This window comes from Lissotriton vulgaris, chromosome 1_1, assembly GCF_964263255.1.
Source record: "Lissotriton vulgaris chromosome 1_1, aLisVul1.2, whole genome shotgun sequence".
Taxonomy (NCBI): Eukaryota; Metazoa; Chordata; class Amphibia; order Caudata; family Salamandridae; genus Lissotriton; species Lissotriton vulgaris.
In genome coordinates, this window is record NC_141685.1 from 1,656,145,862 (window position 1) to 1,656,169,607 (window position 23,746).

Here is a 23,746-nt window from a genome sequence, read left to right on the forward strand (position 1 = left end):
ATGTAATATGAAACAATTTAGATTTTAATGTTTTACTTGTTCTCTTGATCTGAGATAATGTAGTGCGGGAGTGTTTGTTGTAGCACTTCTATTCTACTTTATCTAAAAGTAACTGATGCCCTCTTACATCAGCAAGAATGTGGGGCAACACTTTAAAAACAATAGCACAAAAATGAACTATATAGCCACGCTTAAATGATATTTTATGAAATTCCATTTTTAATTATCACCCCTTTCATATATACTACGAGTTTCTGAAGAAGGTTTATTTGTATTTGCTTAATAAAAACTGTTTCAAACCTAGACTGAATTTTTTGCTGCGCAACCACACCTCCCCATCATGAAAGTAAACACCACATTATAATTAAATAGTAGTACTAAGAAGTATATCACCTACAAACTTGATAAAAGAAAACAGCGCAAAACACTGTCATTTTTCCGCCGTGATTTATACACCACACTGCAATTATATAAATGTCCCTTAAAACATATATAAAAAATTGTTTACCTCATAATTCCTCTCCACCACCTTATGGGCACTAAACACAGTTTATAGTTTTCCTAACCTACCCTCTACTACTTTCTTTTCCCATACTCCTTTGGAAAATGCATCACAATATCACTGACAACAGTGAACCGTTTCCACCCAATAAGGAGCAAACTTGTGTTCGGAACACTTTACCTAATAAAATGTCCATGTTCTCCAAAGACGAGCAAGGAACGACTGCTAAGCCTTCTACTTTTAATACTTTACAGCCAATGAACATTAAACTTCGTAAAGTCCTGCTGGGAGCACGTTACCCTAATACTCCCCTAACAGGAAGGAATCCTTAATAAAACTTTTCCACAAACTTCTTCTACGACTAACGGTTCCTATGAAAAAAATAAATATAAATCTCCAGCACAGTAAGTATTTCAAGTACCAACATATTGTGGTGAACTTCTAACCTCTGTACTCACACAACTGATCCATGAACTGTTACTATAGAAAAGTAATGGCTGTACAAAAAAACGTTATATTTCCCTTGGATCCTCTACAAGACAGAAACGAAACCAAAATACCTCATATGCAACACCTTTGCACAGTTATTTTTAATAAAAAGAGGCCCCGGAGGTGGGGAGGGGAGAGGGAATCGAGTACAGGAGAAAGCGGTCCTCGGAACTCCGGGGGCCATGAGTCTCCCTGCATACATATAGTTAAACATCCGGGGGGTAGCGATCCCCACACAGGGAAGACCGTCTAGGCCCCCCATTATGAAAAACAAATAGCCCCAGAGATTTGACCCCCCGGAGGCTAATTAACAATAAAGCGTGTTTCACGTTTTTTTTCTTTTTCACCCAAAACGCGTACCCTGCGTTTTTTTAATTAAAAAAAATATCCTGCGTGACGTCATATACGGCGCCCCGTAAACATACTCTATGTAAGATTCTAATTATTCATAAACATATATTTATGTATTTAATGTACATATTAAGAGAAGAAAATATCTGGGATAATCATAAAAATAGTTTTTTAAAACTGTAAAAAAGTGTATATTACTTTTAAAATCAATTACGGAAATATCGCACGTACATCGTAGGAGTAAAGATAGTTTGAAGACTTATACATTTTATAAAACAATATAGCACTGCACACTAAAGAAGAAAAGTCAACACAATTATTGACCCCTCTACCAACATTTAAAAGCCCCTGGGGGCGGTGATAAATGAATCGAGACTGAATACGTTAGTACAGGCCACTCTTACGCTACCAGAAAAACACAACAACAGTACAAAGCCCAGATTTCCATTATAGTGATTTGTTAGTTGCAGGTCTCGTTGTTAGATCGACACACATGCTCTCATGGCTGGTATACACCCACACCACACCTATCCAGCACGTCCGTCACTACACATGTGACCCTATGCATAAAAAAGACGGGCGCACGTGTTCTACGCCATTTTAGAGTTGTTCCCAAAGCACCAAACAAGGGGCCCACTACCACATGCGAGGCCTCTTTGGTCACTGAGTTAGTGGTGCCTGAAGCACTGAACGGGTGAAGAACCTGCGATGATGATGATGGGAGCACGAATATGTCGTTAGCCATAGAGATATCAAGACTCGGCACCATATATGAGACTTCTTTGTTGGAGATCGCAACTACCTCATGAAGAAGGTGTCTTCCACGAAAAGGTAAGTAGTGAGGCTTGAGTATGCATCCGAAGGAGTCAACGGGTTGTAGCTGAATACATACAAAAATGCGACTTAGTATTTTAGAAGAGTGCACTCCTACATAATGTATTATTTTATTTTTTTTCCCCAATAGCAGTAACGTTTTTATAATCGCTGAAATGTCCGGAATATATTCACAATACAAACAGTTCGTAGAAATCTGACAATCAAACGTCTATAAAAGTGCGATATTATCTAACTCCAAATTAATATAGCAAGAATTACCAATCATAACAGCTTTCTTTTAATATCTTTTAGATGTAGAGCTTCAGGATGGATTATGTAACACGGACAACGGCAATAGCACAAGGTGAGCAAAGAAGCTTGTTTCTGAAACAACGACAAGTTATCTGTCAAAGGAGAGAATATGAAGTATGCAGCAGGCGCAAAAAAAAATTGGGCTAACGGGGCTTCACCTAGGATGAGATAGCTTCCTGAGCCTACACACAGTCGCATCCCAGTATGTCACAGATCTTTTAACCTCTTCCACGCTCGTGACGGAACCCTTCCGTCACGAGCCACGGGTGGGCTGTGCTGGTGACGGAACGGTTCCGTCACTGCCCGCTCGCGGCGCCTGCGTGGTGCGAATTCTGCACCTGCGCTGAGCGTTCTGAAGAGCGGGTGGGGGCGGGACGGAACCATTCCGTCACAAGCACAGCTCACCCGTGAGCCGTGACGGAGCGGTTCCGTCACAAGCACGGAACCGCCGCGCAGCCGCCCCACCCCCTTAGCGCTCCGGCGGAATAGCCGCTGCAGCGGAGGGGTTAAAGACATTTTAGTTGTTAATAAGGCTTTGATAATCCCCCCCGCTTACAGCCCCTGCAGCTCCACTCTTCTTTTTGCTTGAACTAAACACCCACCACAAAGTTTTTTCTAGCCCCTCCCACCCCCTATATTTTTCACTGTGGTTGCGCCTCTGGCTTCACGTACCCCTCCCTTATCGTGTGTGTCTCTCCCACGTTTTAATGTCCTTTTTTCCCTTTCTTTTTCTTACTCTCACACATCATTTCTCTTTCTTTTTTAAAGATTTGGACGCTGCTATCTCCACTCTGCTCTATACAACCATATCTGAATTGAAATGATTAACTCTCATGATTAAAGTGAAAGCTTCTTCCACACGTAGAGCACCATCTTTCACTAACACCAATGGCACTAGGTGACAAAGAACTTTGCTTCCGAAACAAAAAATTATCTATGAAAGGAGTGAGTGGGTAGTGTGCACCAGCTTCACTGTGTAAAATATATAATTACTTCCCAGCAGTGACACAGATAGGTTACAACAGTCTGACGAACAGATCTACAAGCTGATTACACCACTTTTGTATCACTTTTAACATGGGAAAAGTGACGCAAACAGCTTGTAAATCTACATCTAACTTTTCATGAAAAAATCTCAACTCTAGAGTCTGCGAGACAGTTTTAATGTTGTTTTCTCTGTCTTTCTCTCTCTCACTCTCTATGACATCATTTCTCTTTCTCTTTTAAACTTATAGAAAATTCTATCTGCTTTGACCTGTAGAAGAAAATGTGTCTTCAAGTTGTGACTTCCACTGGCCACGGTGTTTGGACGCAGTGTTTATACAACGGTAAGCACAGAGGCCTAAATATACAATGCCTTCATTACAATGCATTAGAAATAAGTCGGTATATTTACAATCAGTTGAGCCACTTTTGTGTCAGTAACGCAGTAGGGACTTCCATATAGATACCACTTGAACGTGGCACTATAACAGAACTGAAATGTACTAGGCACACTGAACATGTAAAACTGTAGTGTTACCTTCATTTGTGAAAGAAGACAGTGGGTAGTGTGTAGCAGTTTCACTGTCTAAAATGTATAATTACCCCCAAGCAGTGACAACAGATAGGTTACAACAGTCTGACAAACAGATCTACAAGCTTATTACACCAGTTTTGTGTCACTTTTAACATGGGAAATGTGACGCAAGCAGCTTGTAAATCTACGTCTAACTTTTCAAGAAAAAATCTTAACTCCAGACTCTGCGAGACAGTTTTAATGTTGTTTTCTCTCTCTTTCTCTCTCTCACTCTCTATGACATCATTTCTCTTTCTCTTTTAAAGTAAATGCCGTCTGCTTTCACATGTAAAAGCAAAGAAGTCTTCAAGTTTTGAATTCCACTGGCCGCAGTGTTTATACAACAGTAAGCACAGAGGCCTAAACATACAATGCCTTCATTACAATGCAGTAGATATAAGTCGCCATATTTACAATCCCGTTGTGCCACTTTTGTGTCAGTGACGCAGTAGGCACTTCCATATAGACACCACTTGAACACGGCACTATAACAGAAGTAAAATGTACTAGGCACACTGCACACGTAAAATCGTACTGTTACCTTGACTTGTAATGCTTCATCTCATTGACTCACATCTACATAATTCTAAACTCTAATTTTCTTTTTTATTTTGCAGATTACCAATTCAACGTCCTTTGGAGTCCACTTCACAATTTGTTTATAATATTGTTTTTTTAAAGTTATTTTTCTAGTTCTTTATAATATAGTTATCATTAAGTTTCGTTTACAGTTATTCTTTTAATAAAAGTTAATAAACAAAACTACATACTTCTTTTTTTGTGGGGGGTTGACGGTCCACAATAAAAATAATATTTATAATGTTCAAGTACTATAGTAAGATGTTCAAGAGTAAGATTGAAAAGTACTGACTTATATTTTCTTTGGGTACACTACAACATGGTAAAGAAATGAAACTAATACGAAACAATGTGTACCACATTTACAAACCTCTTGCGACATTTTCCCATGCAAACCTACCACCCTACAAAATTAAGTGTGGGCCTCAATGACGCCCCTCAAACCACGGAAACAATCACCCCACAAAAATTTCTATATTGTATGAGAGGAACTGCGTGCCCTCCGCCTGGTGCCCGGGAGTCCACCACGCCCAGACCCAGTTCCTACAGTGTCCTGGGGGAAACAGCCATTACAAAGCGGTCATAACTAAGCATGGGCGGAAAATCCGTTCCGCTCGTGAATTTTGCGGATTTTCGGTAAATTCGCAATCCGCGAACGCTCGCAAATTTACCGAAAATCCGCAAATTCGCACGCAGCGGATTTTTTTTTCTAGGTGATACAATTTTGCGGCGTGCGGTGTAAGTTCGCAATTGCGAACATGTAGGCAGCAACAATCTCGCACTCGCGAAATTACAAAAATTGAAATTCTGCACAAGAAATCCACTAGCAAGCAGCATAGACCTTCTGAAAATGATGATTTTTATCAGAATAACTCCTCAGGTTGACATTTGCCTGCACTTTTTTGGATTTGAGGCCTTTTGACTTTCTTTGGATCACTTTTGGATTAGAAATCAACTTTCACAAGTAAGCTTGTTTGGGGCATTACAGTTGCTGTAATGCTGTTCTGCAGAAAAACGAGTTTTGCAAAAGTGAAAGCATTCAGCAGGTTCAAAAGTTCAAACTCATCATTAGTAACCATTCCCTGTCGTGCTTCCTGACTGGGGCCCCTCCAGAGTTCAGTTGCTAGTTGCAACAATTGTATGACCCTGCTCTGACCCTCACAGCAGGCTCATAGAATAGCTACAAGTAGGCCATAAAAGGTCCTGGAAAAAAAAATTGCACTGCAACAGAAAGCAAATTACAGATAAGGAAGCAGGTGCCAGACTGGAATTTTAAAACAGTGACACATTAATAAATCAACCCCAAATTAATTCATGTCAGTTGAAGCAGGGCAAGTGTGCTCGCTTTTTCCCCCCATAATCTACAGTGATGATGAACCAGAGGGTGGCATTGATGTACCAGAGGGTGGCATGGGTGAAACAGAGGGTGGCAGGGGTGAAACAGAGGGTGCTGGGAACCTGTGATGATGAACCAGACGTAGAAACAACATAATCGCGACCGTTGCGAGCCGACATGTAAGTTCGCAATTGCGAACTGGTACAAACCCTCGCGAACTGGTAGAAATCCTTGCGAACACAAAAAAAAAATCCGCAAATTCGCGAGAATACTCGGATTTTGCGGATTGCGAGTTCGCAAATTCGCAAAATTCGCGAACACCAGATTCTCAAAATTCGCTCATGCTTAGTCATAACCATGCGTGATTGTCACCACGAAGCCATTAGCCCGCGTATGGCTTTACCACACATGCTTTTACAACTAGTATGCATTTACCACGCATGTTAAACGCATAATCTTAATAATATCTTTGTGTTGATGAACACGAACATGGCTCTGGCTTACGTCCTTCAAAACAGTTTTTAGGTATACGTGTGACCGACTCATAAGATCGGAGGCCAAGGACAAACACCCTGGTGCTGTGCCAGGAAATCTCATGGATCTTAGAGAAGAAAAGCGGAGAGTAAAATGAAAGTAACAGGTATAATAAAAATAACGGAGAAAAACTTCTAAAATGGTGGTGGACAGAGTATGTAATCAACGTTTGGCGCCTCAACACTAAATTTCAAATAAACATAGATACAATATGTTTACTAATATATTACAAAAGCATAGCAGCGGATGACACACACGGCCCGGGAAAAGAAAGCGGCAAATTTAATACCTGAAATGAGCAGAGGTTTGTTTGGCGAACTTGAAGAAAAAGAAAAAAACGTGGGCTTGGAAACGAGGCTGCGCATGCGTAGAGAGTACAACTGGTGTACAAAAAAACCCGGAAAGTTTTACATACTATCATAGAAATATAGCTCTTTTTTTGACCAGTAAAGTTAGTTCTCAAAAAGAACTGTTTTTTTTTTTTACCCCAATGCCCCCACAATCGCAGACGGCTCCCCGTGTCCTTCATAAGCCCCCATTGCTTTATCAGAGACATCACCTTACATGCTGCTCTCTCTTTCGAAAAACAATCTGCTTTCTTGAAAGAGAGAACAGATTAACTTGCTCTCTTTTTCAAATAGGAAAGCGGTACCAAACAGCAGTATCCCGGAAGTACGCACCCGAGACACTGCAAGAACCGACCCTGGGAGATGGTGGACCCCAGGACCATCAAGGGTTCCAGTAAGGGGGCTGCGCGACCCCCTCCCAACGTTAAAAAACCCCGGGGAGTCCACGGACCCAGGGCTTGAAGGTCATTTAAATATTACTGCCCCAGGAAAGTGGCGGTCCCTGCAACGTGTACGGGGAGAGAGAGAGGGAGAGCTGAAAACACACTTTTTAAAAAAAATATTATATTTTTTAAAAAGCCTCGTCGGGGTGACGGTCCCCGAGACTGAGGGGAAGAGGATCAGAACCCCCCCCCGCATACTTCAAAATAAAACCACAGAGGGGTGGCATTCCCCGGTGCTCGGGGCACCTTACAAACCCCCACTATGAAAAACATTGCCCCCGAAATTTGACCCCCCGGGACCTAATGAATAAAACGTACTACTATTTTTTATTTCCCTTTTCCACCGCGTACGTATACCATATGCGTACCCCCCCCCCCCGATTTTTTTATTTAAAAAAAAAAAAAAAATTTCGCCTAAAGATCCATGTACGATCCCCTGAGCAACCCTAGAGAGTCAGGATGTTTCTACCCTGCCCCTTTTCCTTATTTCTCAACTTTGTTTTACTGTTTTCTTATGAGTCACTTCTAGCGACGAACATGATGGCTGCCAACACTTCCTGGTTTGGAGTTTTCATGCACAGTTGACAGCCAATCAGCATGCAGATCGTGCTCGTAATTGTACGCATTTCCATATGCGTGCTGTACTCTGTCTCTAGATATCGCTATGATTTTACTTGTAATTTTCCAAGGAATTTCTGAACGGATTTACACCATTTAACAATAAAGCACAATCTGCTAACCGAACTCTACCACTCTGCCAAATTTGGTGTAATTCCGTTCAGCCGTTCGGGCTGTAGCCCTGGCTAAAGGTCCTTATAGAAAATTGCCTGGGGAAAACACATTTTGGGACCCCCTTTTTTTCTTGGCCCCCACTTGACGAATCACCTCCAAACTTTCAGGGAAGGAGAGGCGCCGCGCAGGCCATTTTCTTGGAGAAATTCGTGAAGATTCGTCCACCGACGCAAAAGTTATTCCAAATAGAATGTTATGGATTTCCTATGGAAAGTAGGTCCTAACTATAACTATCTACTGGCGACCGCCAGTAGGTAATATATATATATATATATATATATATATATATATATATATATATATACTGAGAAAGCACAGTTAAAACTGATTTATGGTTCTACCCATCATTTTGCTCTTTATGAGGGCTATTTTTTGTTTTCACACCGTTGGCAAATTGCCGTTTGAGTGATAATCCAATATATATAGGAAATTTCTTTAGGTTTAACAAAAGTATGCAAATGCACTCTGGAGAAGACGGAATTAGACAAACACTGGTGTTTTGTGTCAAAGGCCTGAAAAATAATATTCCCACTAAATTGTGAGCCAAGAAGAACTTACTTTTTGAAGGTTATGAACTGCTGCTGTTTCTAGAGAATTGTATATCAGAATATTGAGAACAGAAATATTTCCCTACAAAAATATTGTGACCAAAATATTGAATACCAAAATATTGTGACTGCAGGTATATAAAGGTAAGCATAGATTTGCTTTTCACATCGATGTACCTGAAAGATACATATTTCATGAAGGTGCATTTATGTGTAGTTAAATTTAATAAACCTAATCTTACATATATATACTTCACTGCACAATATTTTGGTACTCCAAATTTTTGCCACAATATATTTGTAAGACAATATTTTTTCCATAATATTCTGATAGTATCCCTTTTAGACTGGTCTCTACATACCGTACATAAGCAACAAATGCTAAACCTGATTAAGTATAAATTCTTGGCTAAGGGTGTGAACGTGTGTTAGATGCAGCTTGTAAAGCTGAGCATCAAGAATGAGGGGACAAATTGTTTTTTTGGATTCCAAAAGGCTGGAGAACCTTTATGATGTGGTGTGTAGCTTAAAGATGGTAATAGTAGCACTGTTTCAGTGATCTCTGGTCTGCCCATTCACATATCAGTAGTTTCAGTACGTCTGTATTTTGCCTACTAATCACTGAACCAGTGCTGTTTTCTATTAAGAAGGGGAGTGTCAGTCTTATGCCGTGATTACAAGTTTGACAGAATTTTCAAACCCTTGGGAACCCCCTGTTTGCGTTGGGATCAAAATTCCAAGTTGGGTGGTACATACTAAATCTAGTAATTACCAGGTGTGTTAAATCTCACTGTTTGTTAAATTTCAGAAGGTCAAGTCTGCCAGAATTTTACAGGGAAAACACAAAGTTCCTTGCAAATTCGATTTTGGGGCAGTAAGCATCAAAAACTGCTTATTATTTCCCAATAACTCATAACAGATGTTATCTCACCCGATAAATAACATACCCCAGAGCATCGTTATTTATTGAGTGCAATACATAGCATCATCATTCCCACAAACTCATAACAGGGACCTTATTGTTTATCTAGCCTTGATAAATTATCTGTGAGTGTGGGATTATACATGGACCAAATATGTATATTTGTTGTTCATTCAAAATTCTTATGATGTGGACTGCAGCAGAGACTCCAATTCTACTAAAGATATTGTCCCTTGCCTGTGCTTATCTTACTAGATGCATGGAGCTGTGAGAGGAGGGTTTTGGACCCAATCCAAGATCTGTTGTTGCTTGGATGTTAGAGTAAAACAATAGAAAGAAAATCCAGGTATTTGCTTTAGTGATACTGTTTATACAGGGCAGGAGTATTCACCGTACGCAGTTTCAGAGTACTTGAAAGCCTGGAGGTGAATTTAAGGGGCATATATTTACGAGCCCCTACTACCACCAGAGCGTCACTTTTTGTGGCGCTGTGGTGACGCAAGTCACAAAATCATATCTATGATGCCACGCAAAGCCACTATGCGTGGCTTTGAATGGGCTCATAGATATGGAGTAAAGCTAGGCAGTGCAAATCGCTGCATTTCCTTACTCGGCACTCAGGAGGCATTCCATGGGTATTGCAGTGGGTTTTTCCACACAACACCCATAGATTGTGGCATTATTCCAGATTTTCGAAAGCATGTGAACCTGGGTAAGCATCAAAACATTGCACCTCCTAAGGTAAGGCACAACCTTGCTGTGGTGCCCTAAGCCAAAGTGAAATTCAGTGCATTCCTGTCCTTTCTGCCTGCACTTGCGCTATTTTGGCAGCCTAGTGCCAATGTAGGCACCCTTGCACCATGGTGCTAAGGTGCCTCCATTGCAGGCAGGATTGTCTTTGTGCAGGAAGGAGCACCTTTCTGCACAAAAACAGTCCTAAAAGGCATTTTCCTCTTTCTAGGTGTGCGGCAGTGCAGCCCACCCATATAAAGGGGAATAAAACTAAGAGAAATAAACATATTTATTCTCCTTACTACCCACCTCGGGAGGCCTACAGATTACACGCTTCCCCAGGTCTACATCACTTTGTAAATCTGGGGCAGCATCAAATTCCATGGGTGTTGCGTGGGAAACCTACTGCAACGCCCATGGAACGCCTCCCGGACACAGAGTAAGGCAACGCAGCGATTTGCGCTGCTTCGCCTTACTCATGATTTATGAGGTCACTCAGAGTCATGCAGGGTTGCTTTGCGTGGTTTCGGAAATCTTTATGAGAGCCCTGCGTCACACAGGCACTTCTTTACATTGTGCAAAAGTGATAGATAAGGCCCTATGTGTGCTGCATTCTGAAGCACAACTAGAGAGAGGAAAATGTCTCTTCGGATTGTTTCTGTGAAGGAAGGTGGCCCTTCCTGCACAAAAGCAATCCTGCGGCAACACAGGCACCCTTGCACCATGGTGCAAGGGTGCTGCGTTGGCACTAGGCTGCCGAACAGCGTCAGCTCAGGGGTAAAGGACAGGAAAGCACCCTATTGCATAAATACGGTGAATTCCTCTGCTACGCCAGATCCCCATAAATGAGGGCCCTAGAGTGCTGAAGAAGCATTTGTGGAAAGCCCTATAATGTGAGCAATGTACAACAGATATCCTACGTTGCTCCTTATCTTACCTACAAACATGGCTACGTGACTTCAGCAGGAAAGGAAGCTGCTCAGCTCAGACCGACACAGCACGTGCTGCCTCCATTCGGCTTTGACCTGCCCGGTGCGCTGTAGGTAATGGCAACCTAGGTGTTGGCTACTGCCGACCATTTTGGTCCCTTAACATAACATTGCGGCTGAACAGGCTCCGAATGGCAATGGATTTTGATCACTTTTGAGGTAAAACGACTGTGCTGGACCTCGGAGCCTTTCTCAAGCTGAAGCATTGCGTGTAAGCTAAGAGCTTAGTATAAAAAAGCTTTCATCTGATATTTTGTCATTGTGAATAGCTAGACCAATAGAGAATGAACGTCAGGAAGGCGAGATGCTCATGTGTGCACTCTCCGTGGATGCATTTATATGAGAGATGCCCTAGGGGTAAAACAAGTCCGTTGTTTCATGCACCTGCTGCTGAGAGAGCTCTATGGAGCCTGCAACATGATCGGCCCAAGGAAGACAAACATCTTTCGATGCTGGAGAAAAAAACATGATATTTATAGAACTATCTGCTATTTATAGAGCTATAACAGAGGAAGCACTTCATTTTTAAAAATATGATCTCACATGTTACCGAAGCATTTGCCTTTTAATATACTGTAACCCTGGTCCGAGATCTTTTTCATAAATGCTATATTTTGTGTGTATTCGGTCACCTACGCTGCTAGGGTCCCTGTGCTTCCTCGCCAGTATATTTCATTCTTCTGACAGTCACAGTAGGTGGCCGGGGGTAGACCTGGGTTATCCTGGTTGCACAACGAGGCAGATGGCTGGTTCCTATGCAGGCACTCGACTAATTTATTAATAACGGAACCGAGCTGGTAATCCGGTATTGTCCCCTAATATTTCCGCTGCCACATCTGTCGCACATTTAAGTCGCCCTTCTGGGAATTGTGCTTTTTATTCTGCAGAGATCAGCTTAGAGACGAGGCAGCCTTAGGCCTATCTGGTTGGCTGGTTTAGCCGACAGTGCTGTGTGCCTTTGTCGCGCTTCTCATCCGAAGGCTCGCGAGCACCCGGATGCAGGGCATGGCATCCATTTGCCATGATATGGCTAACGATCACCGATGACAGCAGACACTGGACTTTGCCTTATTTGTCACATGGCTACAGATCACCTGGGACCACAGTCCATTTAGAATCTATGGTTTCATATGGCCACGTGTCGCCTGTGACCGAAGATCACGCTCAGTCTTTAATGTGCTTTAAGTATTGCTTGACCATATGTCACATGTGACTACAGACCATATGGAATCTTAGCTTCACCCTTTAGATTATATGACTAATAATTACATCTGACTGTTAAAGATAAGCTAACCTGTTTTTCACTCTCAGAGGCTTTACTCTCAGGGGCGTAGCTAGAGCTTGTGGCGCCCGGGGCTACCCCTCAGGTTGCCGCCCCTGGTGGGGGGGTGCTGGGGAAGAAGGGCGGTGAGCACTTGAAAGATGTCAGAGTCTCCGAGGAGATACACGTAGTATTGCTGCTAACAGTTACCTCGATTATGCAAGTTACATTTATTTATTTATAAAGTTTTATATAGCGCAAACTTGATCCCGAAGGATATCGGAGCCCTTTACAGTGTGAGGCCTATCTTCCACATGGTGCGTCACACCTTACGTCTGCTTCATGCAGGCACAAGGTTTTGGCGCACGGTTGTCGGAAAAGTGACTGAGTGAAATCTTGTAGATTTCACTCAGGCACTTTTCCGAGGCGTTCCTGTCCTGGAACGCCCACCCTGCGCTGGTACGCCCACATGAAACCTGACGCAGGTTTCATGTGGCGCAGGGCTTTACAACGTGACGCATCTCCCAAGATGCATCATGTTGTAAATGCCCCGCAACATGGCGCTAGCTTTACGACGCCACTTCATCACAGAAGTGACGGAACGGCGGCGCAAATGTGGCGCTTGAGGCTTGTAAATCTGCCCCCATGAATGTACAGTCTGCCTTAGCATTCATTTTTAGGTGTCCCCTACCAGACACCACTGGTTGAGATATTTCACTTGTGAATTATCCATAAAAATTACAGTAGAATTTGAGCCCAGCGATTACTTGTATTTGTTGGCTTTATGGTCATTCTTATTTCTTTGCTTTTTAAGTCCGTGGATTTCCTTTATCTTCTGTTTGCCTCTCCCGTGGAGCATAGCTCTTTTACAATACATTTGATTTGATGGCCTGTTTTCTTGTGCTGATCATTTTTAGGGAAGTACTTGTTTCTATTTCTTTAAAAAATCCATGACAGTGAATGTGTTTTCCAGGTCTCCAAATCCCCATTCTCCCACCCTCTGTGTTTCTTGTAGCTCTCTTTCAGCTCTCTCCTGTATGCTTCTCTCCTATCAAATTCCCCCACGCTCAGTTTTGCTCTCTCACGCCTATGCTAATCATTCCCAATGTTATCCCTTCTCCCCCCACTCAACCCTAGTTTCATTTTTAGTTCATTCCCTTGTGACATCCTCTCGTACGCCTCTGTTGCTTGGCCACCCCTCGCAGTTCTTCAACTTTTAATTTATCTTATCATGTCTTGAAGGGGACGCCAGCTTTGCATTTTTGCCAGACTGCACCATTTGCTGAAATGTGGTTTAGCACAATCCAAAATGTATTGTTTTATTTATTATACCAAGTGACGTCCTCCATCTTGGATCAGAAAAAAAATGGTTGCTCCTAACAAGAATTTTAATCCCCAGCACTTATTGATTTATTTATTTATTTTTACAATGTCAGTATTGCGTAAACCATTCTTGTAGTCCCCCCCCTTCATCGCATTAGTATCCCTTACTGCCCTCCTTCGTGTACTGTTATGATACGCCAAACTGTCACATTATGGGTGCGGATTCGATGCCCCCCTTGGCTCAGCCAGACTACCATTTTCAATCTGATTCCGATTTTTTTTAATCGCTACTCCATTCTTACTCTTTGACCAAGAAATTGCCCTTTTACTGCCTACCCCCTGAGCATCTCAGATATCCCCAACAGGTACACTACTTTGATGATGATCAGGCCAGCAATCATCCTAGTCAGTCTTTCTTACATTAGGCCTAGTGTATGACCCTATCACATTAGCTTCTTAGCACCGGCACATCGAGGCATGCAAATGTGCTCAGACCCTCTATTCCAATCTACAAGCTGGCAGATGCCCCAGCGTAATGATTAGTCATTTGAGAGACTTTAATTCACGTCATCAGATAACAGCTTCTGCTAAAAGGTTAGGGAAACTGTCTGCTTTCACTAAACCCTCGCGGAGACCCCTTAAAACCTCGCTGCTTCACAGAGAGAGCCTGATTTCACTTTGACAAGTTTCCCCGAAGAATGAGCATCCTCACTGAATACAAGGAGGCCAGCTGCCAGGCGGGCCACGGCAGAGTGCAAAACGGGTCTGGGTGCGCCGGTGCGTGCGTTAGCGCTTCTTGTTGGAATTTATTTTGGAAATAAGACTCTGACTAAGAGTGTAACTTAGTGCCGTCGTGCAATCATTGTAATTGGGCCACCACCACGGACGGATTCTTTCTTTCTCTCAGTCTGTGACTGTCTCACCTTGAATTAAGCTGCACACTGCCAGCAAGTCACACTACAGAATGGTGGTCTCCGAGTCCATCGTCCACGCACTCCGACTCCAGCGAGGGGCGAGCGAGCCGAGCATAGGGGGCAGTGAGCGCGTAACGCGTCACACTGCTACGGTGCGGCGAGGGGGCTGGCCAAAAATGTCCTACAGGGCCGTCATTGGTTGCGCTCGCGCGCGCTGAGCTTGCTTCCACTGATTGACGGCCCTGGACTAGTGTAGCGAGGCTGGGGGGTTGGGGGGCGCGCCCAACAACGGCCGGGTTCACTTCAAAATGAATATTTGTGTGTGATGTTAACGACACAATTTGTTATAGTATTTGTTCCATATATATTCTGCAATCCCTAGAAATTGTCTACTCTGTGCTAACTCCGGCCGGGTTTATAATCAAAGTGAATGCCGGCCCGCCTCAGGAAAAGGTGCCGCCTCAAAAAAGGTGCCGCCTGGGGCGGACCGCCCCCCCCCGCCCCCCCCTAGCTACGCGGCTGTTTACTCTTACACACATTTTGCACCAGTTGATGCATCTGATTGTCTAGCTTGTTTGTCCAATCTCTGTTCCCTCTTTTCCAGGCTATGCACATGTGTACCCCTATTTATGGTTCAGACCATGCACTGTTTCATTAGATCACTGCTCCCTTTGCATTGTCCTGGTTGTCCATTTGGTGTGGCCTCTAAGGGTGGAGACAAAACTTTTAATGAGGTCTGAGTAATGGTTACCCTACATAATCTTATTCATTGTTATATTTACCCCATGAATCTTCAGTTTCAGATTGAGATACCGGCACCATCTCATTGCAGAAATTGGTCCTGGTGCAGGGGTTATATCCATACCAGTGCCTTGTTTGCTGCCTATAAGGTATAACCGTTTTTGCTCTTACAAAGACTTTGGAATATATATAACTTCCTGGTATAATGTAGTCCAGCAGTAAACTCATTAACCTGAGCCTGATGACACCTTTGGTAATCTCTGTGCTGTCCGTCAGGGTGGCAGAGCAGGGCCGGCTCTAGGCATGTGCAAGCTGTGCACCTGCACAGGGCCACCAAACCCCAGGGGCCACCACGCCAATATATATCCTTAATATATTAATCCTCTGAGGATGGATACATATTTGCGTGGTGGCCCCTGGCAGGGATTTGGCAGCCTCCGGCTCTGTTCCACTTCTAAACTCCCTGACCCCCTCCCCTCTTTACTGGCCTGCGCGCTCCGCCCCGCCCGGACCCCCTCTTCCGGGCCCCCTACCTACGCTCCCTGCCCAGGGCCACAATGAGCCTAGAGCCGGCCCTGGGCAGAGGACCTTATGGCTGCCATCATGACAGACAGAAGCCCACCATATTTTGAGATCACTGTCAGCCCAGCGCTGACCTCTGTGCGTTCACAGGATCGCTGCCATGGCGGCTCTTGTAAAGACATGGAACTTTTCTTGGATGGCCACTGTGTTATAGGAGGCAGCGAACCAAACTTTGCTGTTTTTCGGCAAGCAAAAACGAATGACACCCACACACCTTCTCCCAGGGTGGAGGGAGCTATTATTTTATTTTGTTCGTACAGAAAGAAATGGACATCACTCACCCTTTAACTTTCACTTTCACTTTCACTTGCACACACATTCTCACACATCCTTACACATTCACACATACATACACTCTCTCTCACATAAACACACCCTCACCCACAAGCACACACTACATGCATTTAAAAACATTTATCTTAGGAGGTGCAATGTTTTGACGCTTACCCAGGTTCACATGCTCTCGAAAATCTGGAAGAATGTCACAATCTATGACCTCAGCAGCCGGGGAAAGTCGTATTCCAGCTAACTATACTCGAATTATTTTTGCACTAATAATGTATAATTTAATTTTATTCACTATTAGTGTAATAAAACAATTGAAAGGAAACACGCAGAGATAAACCCCAGCCGATGTCCATATGGATGAGCCGCCCCTGTGTTCCTGGTATTAATTTTTCCACCTCTGGGGCCAGGGGCTCACAAAGGCAGTGCCAAGGGTCGCAGGAAGCAAGCAGCTGTGACCCCTGGCAACCCCCAAATCACGTTTATTGCCGCCATCAGAAAACTGACCATCCACCCAACTCAAAAGAGAATGGGTGGACCAAGGGTTTGGTGGACAGGGTACTCTGTAATATTTGTGATGGAGAACCTTATCCACCAAACTTTAAATTAGTCCTTCTAATAACTCCTGGATAGCTTCTTGTAAAAGCTAAGAACAAATATAACATTCGCACCTGATTCGTAAGTCTTTATAAGGTTCTACTTCTACCTGACGTTGAAACGCAATGGTGATTTTGCCTGACATTCATCTCATTCACTTAAGAATCAGGGGTATAGCTGTGATTTAGAGATCACCAGTGGTCACATTTTTCTCCCGTGATGTTTCAATAGTGATCTTCAGACATAAGTAACTCCCACCTTTCTAAAAATCTAGGCCCTCATTTATGAGGCTGTGCGTCACTTTTACGCCGCCGGTGCGTCACTTTTTGTGACGCACCAGTGTCGTAAAAAATGCGCCTTGTTGCGCCATATCTACAAAGTGACGCATCTAGGTAGATGCGTCACTTTGCAAACCCCTGCGCCACATTATACCTGCGCCAGGTATAATGTATGCAAGGGGGGCGTATTGACGCAAGGAAGGGTCGTAGAAGTGACGCAGTGAAATCTGTGAGATTTCACTGCGTCACTTTTAGGACACCGTTGCGTCAAAATCTTGCGCCTGCCTCACAGCAGGCGTAAGACTGACGCGGGCCCTTTCACATGGGGCTTGCCCCATGTGAAAGGACGCATTGCTGGAGTTGCGTCACTTTTGTGACACACTCCAGCAATGCGTCACTTTTGCGCTTACAGATACGTCGTTTAGGACTCTGTAGAGACCCTTGATCTAAGTCGCATATTGGAGTCCGCCTCACTTTGTATTAGTTATTTGCGCTCGTGCCTCCTCTACCACTTGCACTGTAAACCTCATTTCCATTTGCTCCTTTATAATCTGCTAAATGTTTAATACATGTAAATGTATCATTTGCTTACCAATTTTATAATGCTCATCCTGGGATTTCACTAGGGTCAAAGGCAACATGCTGTCTGATATGATGTTTTTTCCTGTGATTCAAAATGATCAAAGGGCATATGAGATCATTTTCGCCTGCATTGTGATGTTTTTGATAGTATGTGTTTGGTTTGTTTCCAGGAGGAAGTGTGTGTTAGTGTGACCACTTCTATAGTGCACATTTAACATTATGCAGTGCTCATGTAAAGCGATCCAATATCCTTGAGCTGATTTTGCTCTATAGAAAAAAAATGCAACACAGAGTGGGGGAGGAGTTGGGGTGGTCTGCAAAGAAATGGCCTCCTATGTATTGTATTTGTTAGACCTGGCATCCTTGGCGTGGTTTTCCCCTATCTTTTTGCCTCTACCTCCTGCATTTTTGATGCTGTGCTGGATTTCGTTTTTGCTGGTTTAGATGCTTTGGGCACTTTGCCACTGCTGTTCAGTGTCAAAGTGCAAGTGCTCCCTGTGTAAATTGTTATTGTGATTGGTTACCCATGATTGGCATATTTGTGTCACCAAGAGGTCATTAGTAAAGTGCACTGAGTGTGCCAGGGCTAGTGATAACACATGCTACTAGTGGGCCTGCAGCACTGATTGTGCCACCCACATGAGTAGCCCTAAAATGGTGTCTCAGGCCTGCCACAGCAATGCCTGTGTGCAGTCTGTGAACTGCCACGTCCTCCTGGTCAGTGTCCCCACTAGCCAGGCCTAACCCTTCCCTTTCTGTACACATTGGTCACCCCTATGGAAGGCCCAAGGTCCCCCCTTGGGCAGGGTGCAGTGTATGTGAAAGGTAGAGCATGTACTAGTGCAGGTGACATGCCCTGGTAGTGAATTACAGCCATTTTCATTTTTCACTATTGTAAGGCTATCTTTCCCCATAGGGTATCATGGGGAATGCTGGCTACAGTGGCTACCAGCATATCTTCCCATAGAAGCAAGCTAGGACATAAAAGTCTAGTATCCCTGAACTCAGAATTTAATAACACATCTTTTAGGAAAGGTTATTTTTAAATCCTGTGTTTGAGAACAGCACTTTTAGAAAGTTGCTGTTCTCTTGTCTGACCTTTCTGTGTGCCTTGGCCTGTTTGTGAATTGGCTGTCTGGTTTGAGAGTGACAGAGTCTGGGAGCCCCCAGGAGGGTGGCTGAGTCAGCCATAGGCTGAAAGACGGCATCTTCATCTTGAGTGGTGGGAGGGGATAGCACCTGGGCCTGAATAGGGGTGTGCCTGCCTCCCAAAATGCTGGCTCCACCTCCTGCTGGGCGGCTGACAACCCTGCCCCTCTCCCTGAAAAGAAAGGAGAGGCCAGGAAAACAAAGTGCTCAAGGAACACCCAGAACTGGTTCAGACTGGGCTCAGAGCCCTCCTGCACAAAGGGATCAAAGACTTTTAGGGGTATAAGTACAGAACCCCTGACTACAGAAAATTAGATCATCCTGGAATCAAGAAGGAACCTCTGCCAAGGAGAAAGCTGAAACTGAAGAAGGAAGACTGTCCTGCTTTTGCTCTGCTGGACTGACCTGCTGTTGCTTTGCTGCCAAGGAGAGAGGAAGGACTTTGCTTTGTGCTGGGTCCCCTTGCTTTAAGGAATCTGCAAGGGCCTGAGAAGAGCTGGCTCCCTGTTAAGAAGTCCCAGGAACTAAAGGACTTTACCCCCAGCTTCCCTGAACTCTGCTGAGAGAGTTCTGTCCTTCATAGAGTGCTTGGGCTAGTTGTGGTGCCTCTGGAAGTTGTACCTGTGTTGGGAAGCTGGAAACCAAGATTGTATAGACTTTCTGCAAGTTTTATCGCATTGCTTGCTTGCGGAGCGTATCCCCATCAGTGCGAGGAAATTCCCGCCGCTACGAAGGCCGAGATTGTCGCAGCGCCTGTTGCCACTGCCAGAGTCATCGCATCCTTCGTTTGCGGGACGCAGCAGTCCGTTGGGGGAAGATTACCATTGCTGCGAGTATTGTCGCAGAACCTGTCGTCACTGGGTGAGATCGTCGCACTGCTTACTAGTGGACCGCATCACATCGCTGCAAACATCGTCGCAGAGCCATCGCATCGAGGAGCTGCGAGAGGAAGATCGCCGCTGGACGGCGCTTCGTCGCCCTGGATATCTGCGCAGCCCCCAAAGATCATTGCATCGTGCCTTTGCGAGATTTTTCACTACGGAACCTCCGCACCGGAATCCATACAAGGTATCGCCTCCCTCCCCATACAGACCGGATTAGTCACAACACGCCCGCTACATCCAGCGGGGGTGTCGCATCGCCTCCCCAAGGTCTCAGGAGTGACGCATTGCTTGTTTTCCAACGCACCAGATTCTGTTTTGGAACTTTGTCGAATTTAAAGGTACTGTTGGCTAAACGAGACACAACTGTGAACTTTTCACGCAACTGTGGATTATTTTATCGCAACTTTAAGAACTCTTTTGAAACCATATTTTGAACTGTGTATGTTGGATTTTTGTCGTTTTCGTCTTGTGCAGTTTAGATTAAATACCTTTATTTTTCTAAAATGTTGTGGAGTCAGTTTGTGGTGTTTTCACTGTGTTACTGTTGGTACAAATACTTTACAATTTGCCTTTGATATGCCTTGCCTGCTCGTGCTAAGCTACCAAGGGGGTGAGCAGGGGTTATCTCAGAGGGTTTCCTCCTTACCCTGACTAGAAGCAAGAGTCCCTATTTGGACAGTGGTACCTACCTCTGCCAACTAGTGACCCCCAGTTCTAACATTGGTGGCAGCGGTGGGATTTAAACTTGTATTTGTACTAGACCCACAGTGATTGGTGTACATCACTAGTGAGTGCAGACCACTACGCCACCTCATACTATTGTTTTTTTTGTTGGTTCTGTTTTTTAATAACTCTGCAAAGCATCATGGCTCTGAGTGGAAAGGCACCCAGTGTGGAAGCAGAATTGGAGTTTGTCATTGAGGATTTGTATTCCTACAAAGTTGCACAGCTTAGACAATTCTGCAACAAGTTTGAATGCCCCATAAAGAACAGCCTCAGGAAGGAGGAGCTGCAGAGCATCTTGAAGGCCTATTGGGAGGCCCAAGAGGGAAATGATGCAAGTGGAAGGAATGGTTTTCAACCCCAAGATCTGCCTATGGGCGGACCAGGCTCAAGGCCTAGCAGTCACCATTCCAGTAGGGGTTTCAATCCATAAGAGTTAGAGGAGATTCAAAGAGTGAGAGAATATGACTTGGAAGTCATGAGGTTAAAGATGAAGCAATTGGAAATGGAGAAAGAAAAGGCGGCGCAGGAGAGCAAAAGTGCCCGCGCCTTAGAGAAAAAGAAATTGCTTTTGGCTCACATGCATGATAGAACTGGATCTCAAGGCCAAGCAGGGGGATTCCAGTTCAAATGGTGGTAGCGCACAGCCAGTACAGGGGGGTAAAGTATATATTCCCAAGGATCTGGTACAGAATTACCATAGGAGTGAGGATATTTATGCCTGGTTTACTTCTTATGAGATTGCATTGAGAATGAATGGTGTTCCTGAACAGCATTTGGGGGCGGGCCTGTGGAAACAATTTGAGGCTTCTAGGAGGAGTGCTTTAGAGCCCTTATAGTTAGCAGGTACCATGACCTACCCCAATATGAAGGAGGCCTTATGTCTCAGGTATGGACTTACCCCGGAGCAGTACAGACTGCAGTTTAGGAACTCTAAGAAGAGAGAGTATAAGACTTGGATGGAGTGTGTGAATTTGTACTCGAGTGCACTGGAAGGTTGGATGAAGGGCAGCAAAGTAATAGATTATAAGGGATTGTTGCATTTAATAATTTGGGAGCACTTGAGTAGTCTTTGTGTTCCGGAGCTGCGCCAGCATCTTTTAGACAGCAAGCTGACAGACCCCATTGAGCTTGCCAAGGAGGCGGACCGCCGGACCATTACCAGGGTCCACAGAGGAATTAAGGGTACCACAGCCAAAGGTGGGCAGGGTGCCCAGCAGAAGAGTGGGGGGGACAAGGGTAACCAAAAGGAGTTCTCTCAAGGACCCCAAAATAGTTCCCAGGGAAAGGAAACCCAACCCCGAGACCTAGACAGCCATGGCCCCCTAGGGGCAGGCTGGACAATAGAGAGAACCGGGACAACAGGGGTCCCCCTACCTGCTATCAATGCAATGAGGTGGGCCACTTTGCTACTAAATGTCCCAAAAAACCTCCAGCACCCACTGGTGCTCCAGCCCCAGGGTTAGCAAGTATAGCTTTGGGTGAGGATTTGATGTCCAGTGGGGAGGCGGGACTATCAGTTATGACCCTTGTCTCTTTAGGAGACCAAGAGATGGTCCAGGAAAGCTTACTGCCCCCTAACACTAAGAAATACGGGCAGAGGGTGATCATTAATGGGAGAGAGAAAGAGGCTCTGAGAGACACAGGAGCCAGCGTGACATCCGTGAGGTGTCAGTGGGTGTCTGAAGAGCAGGTCATTTCCAATGTACTCCACCCAGTAGTTGCAGCTGACAGCTCAGTGCGCTTCTGCAAATTGGCGCGTGTTCCCTTTGAGTGGAGGGGGGTCTCTGGTCTCTTGGAAGTTGTTGTCAGTTAAGACTTGCCTGTAGACTGTCTGCTAGGTAATGACCTGGAGAGTTCTCCATGGAAGGATGTGGAGCTCCAAGATCATCTGGAGATGTTGGGTTTGCCTGCGTGGTTCTGTGTGACCACGCGTGCTATGGCAGCCAGTAAGGGTAATTCAGCAGAACTGGAGCCTGAAACAGTGGCCCAGAGACCTGCCAGGAGAGGAAGAGACAGGGGGCACGGGAAACCAGCCCCAGCCGTTCCCATGGTCCAGGAAGGAGCAGAATCTGAGCGGGATGCCTTGGAACCTACAGGGGAACAGGTGGCCGAACTGGGCGACCTACCTGAGCTGACCCATTGGCAGCAAGAAGGTGGGCCCTCCAGGGAGGAATTTTGCAAGGCGCAGAAAGAGTGCCCTTCCCTCATTGGTGTGCGGCAACAGGCTGCAGACCTGGCAGCCGGTGGAGGGTCCAAAAATCATCTCATTTACTAGGAAGATGAGTTATTGTATAGTGAGCCTAGGTTTGCTGAGCCCGGTGCAGCCCGTGTGCTGGTGGTACCCGAGCGCTTCAGGAACTTCCTAATGGGTCTGGCTCATGACGTGCCTCTCACAGGACATCTGGGGCAAGACAAGACCTTCCAAAGGATTTTCACCCACTTCTACTGGCCCCAGATGAAGAAGCACGTCGGTATCTTTTGTAGAACTTGCCAAACATGTCAGGCCAGTGGCAAGAGCAGAGGGAAGTGCAAGGCACCCCTCCAACCTTTTCCTGTGCTGAGCACCCCTTTTGAGTGGGTGGGCATCGACATCGTGGGGCCCCTGGAACCCAAGAAAGCCATAGGCAACAGGTTCATCCTGGTCTTGGTAGACCATGCCACCCAGTACCCGGAAGCAGTCCCTCTCAGGACAATCACAGCACCGTGGTGGGCCGTGCATTGATGGGGATCTTTTCCTGTGTGGGGTTCCCCAGAAAGGTGGCTCCGACCGGGATACCAACTTCATCTCTAAATACATGAAGTCTCTGTGGGAGGAGTGTGAGGTAACTTATAAGTTTACCACCCCTTACCACCCTCAAGGGAATTGGGTTGGTTGAAAGGTTCAACCGTACCCTGAAAGGAATGATTATGGGCAAAGAGCGGAGCCCATGAGACAGAAGTGGGATGTCTTTCTACCATGCCTGTTTTTTGCCTACAGGGAGGTTCCTCAGAAGTGCTTAGGGTTCAGTCCCTTTGAACTCCTGTATGGCCACCCTGTTAGAGGACCTCTCACACTGGTGAAGGAGGGGTGGGAGAAATCCTGTGGGAAAACCCCTCAGGATGTGTTCAACTATGTGCTGCCTTCCGCAACCAGACACAACGCTTCAGGAAGCTCGCTCAGGAGAACCTAGAAGC